We start from the raw sequence: 5,697 nt of genomic DNA on the forward strand, positions 1-5,697 counted from the left end.
ATTCCTGATACACAGTCCTGACAAATTGGCTTCTGTGGCTGCTGAGACCAACAGCAGTCATGCAAACTAGGCTGTGCTGAATTCGGCCTGAGGTGAAGCTGGTGGGATTTGATTTCTCAGGAGCTTTAATTGTTCCTGGCAGATCCTCCCCGAGGGTCCTGAGGCCCAGCACTGCCCCTCGGGCCCACCACAGGATGAGCTGCAGTACAGCCAGGGCACCTGGATGTGCTGGTGAAAGTCCCACAAAAGGAGAACCTGGAATGGAAAAGCAAGTCCGAGCAGTTCAGGGAGAAAGGCCTCCTGGTGGGAAGATCATGGCCGGGTTGAAGGGGTCATAACCCAGTTGATGGAGGCACAGAAACAGAAGGAGCTTAACAAAGTCAAAATACAGAGGCTGTGAAAGAAAGAGCTTGACAAAGTCAAAATTCAGAGGCTGTGAAAGAAAGAGATGGATTTATATCTCGAGGATAATTTGGCTGATCTTTTAAGGGAATTTGGCAACAGAAGGAGGTGATGGAAGGCTGTCCTGTGAGTGAAGAATCCCCAAAGCAGTGTGTTGAGGATTATTATGTTAAGAACTGAAAAAGGAGGGCCAGAAATCCCAAGTGCTGAGGTTGCATAGAAGAGAAGCCCAATTTGGCATGTGAGGAAATCACGCATCTGCAGATGGGCCCAAGTGGAAGTGGTGGCCTCCCAGGTGGGCCTGATAAAGTTGTGGTGTGGACCTTAGTTCAGGCTGCTGTTGATACCGGGGTTCTTGTTCATGGAGCTGAAGAATGAACTTCACAAACACTCAAGGTAGGAAAGCAAGGTAGAGGCTTTTATTTAGAGATAAAGTGAAAGGACAGAGCTCCTGGCTCACGCCAAGAGGGGACAAGAGAGTCATGGTGGTGTGTTGTCTAGGGGGTTTTATGCACTCTCGAGGATTTTCAGGAATGGGGGTAAAGGGCTAGGGGTGCAGACTTGTTGAGTGGTCCTAGAATGCTCATTTTTGATGAGTAACAGAAGAAATCTGCTGCTCTGATTCTAGGATAGCAGCTACCCTCTGGCAGCATATCAGTTAAGACTGCCTGCCCTGACCCCAAGGTGGGCTTGGCTGTTGCCTGTTTGCTAGGGTGTGTTAAGAATCTTACTTCTTGACTCTTTGGGCTGTTTATAGTTGGCCTTACTTACCAAATTAATCTTTTTCCCAGATTGCAGATTACTTGATTAGGATTAGAGAAGGAAACACAGCCTATAGGTACAGTTAAAAATAAGCTGGGCTTTTTAGCAGGCTAAGGTGAATTTTACAGTGTCATGATCTAATTGATACAGTGAAGTCATGAGTTATACTGAAATACTTTTCTTTGGGGAAAACTCATACATTCCAGGCCAAGTTGCTCCTGGCCTTTTGAGCTTTAACTGATTTCACTGAAGAATGTCTAATATTCCTAGTCTGGTATCTTTACCCTAGAGAATTAATGTGACTCTGACTTTGTGTAATGCTTAACACAGAGTTTTGATAGGGACTTCTTTGCACATTGTTACATTGTTCTGACTGTAATTATCTTGGGTTGCTTTTTTTTCTGGAGGCCCTCACCTTACTCTGCCTGAACGCACTGTCTATGTCTCACTGTGATGAAGCACATAGACTGGGTAGCTTATAAACAACAGAAACTTACGTCTCACACTTCTGGAGACTGGAAATAAGATCAGGGTGCCAGCATATTTGGTCTGGTGAGAGCCCGCTTTTTGGTGGCAGACTGCTGACCTCTCATTGTATCCTCATTGAGGGGGAGGGGAAACAAGCTCTCCCATGACTCCTATAAGGGCACTATCTCCATTCATGAGGTCTCCACCCTCATGACCTCATCTCATTCCAATTCCCTCCCAGACTCCCCATCTCCTAATGACATCACATTGTGGATGAAGGTTTTAGCATATAACTTTGGAGGGGGACAGAGACATTCAGTTCATAACAGGATCCACTTGCTGGAGAAGGTCCTCAAGCAGGAGACTAAAGAAAACTCCAAGACTCTGTGACAACCTGATTTCTGAGGTGGAAAACGTGATGTAGAAGTCACTGCCCAGCAACCTTCTCTCCACCTTTGTCCATCTGTTCATATGACCTTGTCTATAAGCAGGTCTCTTGTATTTTATTCTTTTCTTTTAGTGGAAATCTAAGTGATTCTCAAAAAAGAAAAAAAAAACATAGAAAATTAAACATAAGATATTTTAATTTCTGAATGTCACACTTTTCATGCTGTATTTGACTTATTAAATGTTGATACTCCTCTTAAAGGCATGAAGAAAAACACCACACGCAATCCAGAGTAACTACTGGCAATATTTAGTTTTAAATCTTGAAGGAAAGTTGACTTTAAAAAAAATCAACACTACCATTCTCTTAAGAGGTCTTAATGAAATGAAAGCAGACAGCTAAAAAATCACTTGATGGAAGGTTCATTTCTCAGTCAATGATACTGCACATGAAGACTGCACAGGAACGAGACATTTTGCATAATACTTAATTAGTGGCTGTTTGCTTGGTAAAGCCTTATGTGACCCATGAAGTAATCAAAATAATTATGGGCACAAATTGCATATGCAAAATTGAGACCCAGTAGGTGTCCTCATCCTCTCTGCTTGTACCCCAGGGAATTGCTGGTTCCTGACAATGGGGTTGTCTGCAGACAAGAGAGTGCCACGGTTGCTTGCTTTCTCTTTGCTCTACTGCTCTTCTTTCAAGCAGCAGAGAGATTAAAAAAAATTAAAAACCTCACAATAGCAGACGAGGAAAAATCAGGGGTCAAGAGAGTGACTTTAGAACCGCCATCTAGCTCATTTATTGCCTTCACTACTAATTTGTGCAAGTCAGGTCTTACCTCTTATTATTATTCAAGAGTCTTTACCACCAACCTTTAGACTGAAGGTTCCCTGAATTGTGACTATGTCTTTGTCCTGCTGTATTTCCTGTAGAACTTTCTCTAAAGTTGAGGTTGCAGCAGGGACTCAGTAAGGATTTGGACAACGGACTCAGTAAGGATTTGGACAACGGACTCAGTAAGGATTTGGACAACCAAACTGAAGAGCTAGGGTAGCCCAATAGGGTGATATTTTGAAATGCTTCTTTTTATTTTGCATTTCTCTACACCTATTCTTCTCCCTAGTTAAAATGAGGCATCTTCCCACCCATTGGAGTGATTCAAGAGGGATGCGAAGAGAAAGAGTTGATATTCCAGCTTTGATATTCAAAGTAGTATTTTGGATTCTGCAGTAAGATAAGACCTTTGTCAAGAGAGGAGATTTCCTGAACTGTTTACTGCGGGACTCCCAGCACATTAAGAGCAGGCCTCCATGGATTAAAACATAAAGATTTTCCCAGTGTATAGAGGCCTCTCCCTCTGCAGAAGGACAGGTAGGGCACAAGACTTGATGTCCTGAAGGAGGAGGATTTGTAGAGGAAATGGGAAATCCTCATGCATGGGAGGAGGGGGAGAAGGGAAGGGAGGAAGGGACTCACAGTTTTATCTTTTTTTTCTGGGCCTGAGTCCTGGAGACAGGAAGGGTGTATGTATAACGCCCACGGTAAGTTTGGGATGCTGATGTATACTTGTTTCATGGGTTGCTCTTGCAGCAGCCTGATGACAGCTTCCTCAGAGGACACTGGTCAGCACAGCCTGGTTAGTTCAAGGTAGGCCTGGCTTTATTGGACCAGCCTGAATTCTCAAGTGACTAAAAGGAACTTAAGAGTGTCCCCTGGCCCAGACACAGCATTTTACAGAGCCTAACTGGGGGGCTTGGCAGAGAGGGCTTGCTTTAGTGGGCCAAGGATCCAGAGTTGTGAGGACAACAGGTTAGGGATTCCTGGCCAGGCCTTAGGGGTGTGTGCACCGTGTCAGCAAGAAGAGAGGTGCCAGGTCCGGAGTTTTGCCAGCCGCAGGCTTCAGAGGCACCAGCAGAATGTCCAGGCGCACAGGCAGACCTCAGCAGCCTCCAGTCCAGCGGTCAGCCCAGCCTGTGCCCTCTGCCACAGATGCCAGCCCAAATCTCAAGGACTCCAGCCATCTCCCCTGCTGCCTACATGAGGCCACATAAGCCACATCCTTGTTCCCATCCTCTAAGGTGCCATTTTAGGAGGAGCAGGGCATCAGACTTAGAGAATTTAATCCAAGCCATCCAAGAAGAGCTGTGATACTAACAAAGACTAAATTACTAGCTGGGCAAACGTTTCATTTTTCTCTTCTGCCGTCAACTGGGTGAAGGCCTGTGAGGGAAACCAGATCAATTACAGAGGAATAAAAAGCCTATTTGTTTTTGTACATCTGAGTAGAGTGTAAGTGAATATTGATCCTGCTACAGTGTGTGTGTTTGATGTTTTTTAAAAATTCCATAGGAATGAACATTTCTCAGCTTTTCCTGTAATCTCCAAAGTGAGACCTCGGTTCATAAAGGCATCAGCAGGAGGCAGTGCCTCCCAGGGTGGAGGGAATGTGGGTGAAAGCTTCCCAGCTGCGGCCGATGAGCTGAGAGTGAGCCTGGGAGAACCAGCTTGATGGTCTGACCAGAGCTGCTAGCAAGCGGATTTGAGCAAACCGATGTGCCTGTTCTCATAGAAAAAAGCCCGACTCTGCCTTCACATGGTCAGCCCAAATGTCTCACTCTACATTAAATGCCAATTCATCTCCAGGGGTGAGGATAAAAGCCACTTTTTATCCTCAATTAACTTTTAAAATTAGGAAATGCCAAAGCTATCAGCCATACTCTGGGGGTGAAAGAGATTTTCCATCTTCCTCTGTACATAGTAAGCTTTATGAAATTCTAATTGTGCATGTGTGTATGTGTTGAGCTTTGAAAGCAGCATTTTAAGAAAAGCCAAGCTTTTTGAGAATTAGAAATAACACAGACATGGAGGACCTAGCCAGGACCTGGCATGCAGCAGGATTATTAATATGGGGACACCTGTAAAAGTATGGGACCAGATTTTTCCTTGGTGGTTATTAAATCCAGTCTTCAGGCTCTAAGCACACCAGCTACAAGGTGCAGCTGGGTGAGAAGAGCTAACGAGCGACTCCTGTCACTAGGAGTATGTGGGTTAAAGTGGGGGTGACTGGGAGCCACCATTTATTATTTTGCGCCAAGAATTTGAACATGTTTTCAGCAATATCACATTTAATCCTCTTCATATCTCCATGAAATAGAGATTTACGTATTGATTCTACTGATAGGCAAAACAGCCTCAAGAGTTTAAATGACGGGCCCAGGTTCCCAGCTGAAGGGGTAGGAAGGTTTGAATTCCTAGCTCTGATTCAAGACCTATGCTCTCTCTGCTACTCTATACTGCCTCCTGTTGGGAGAGGTGAGAAAATTTCCCAGAGGGATGCAACCTTCACACTTGTATTCCTTTGTGGAACTGGTCTATAATGTTTAAAAATTAAATATGTTTTCCCTCCTGGGTGGTGAGCTGAGACCATGTCTGTTTTATTGTCTATAACACATGACACATGCTTCACACAAGGTACACGTTCAGGTCTTTCACTGGCTGATGGTAACCTTGATTTGGAAGACTGAAGGTCCACTAACAAGAGTGTGGGGATTGTTCTTCGCAGATAAATAAGCTTACTGATTTATGTCTCTGATTTATTTGGAAATATAATTCTTTATTCCCAAAATTTTAGATCATTTGTGAAATTCTTTGACAGTCATACTAAGTCAAAA

The sequence above is a fragment of the Manis pentadactyla genome, chromosome 9 (assembly GCF_030020395.1).
Source record: "Manis pentadactyla isolate mManPen7 chromosome 9, mManPen7.hap1, whole genome shotgun sequence".
In the NCBI taxonomy this organism is placed as follows: domain Eukaryota; kingdom Metazoa; phylum Chordata; class Mammalia; order Pholidota; family Manidae; genus Manis; species Manis pentadactyla.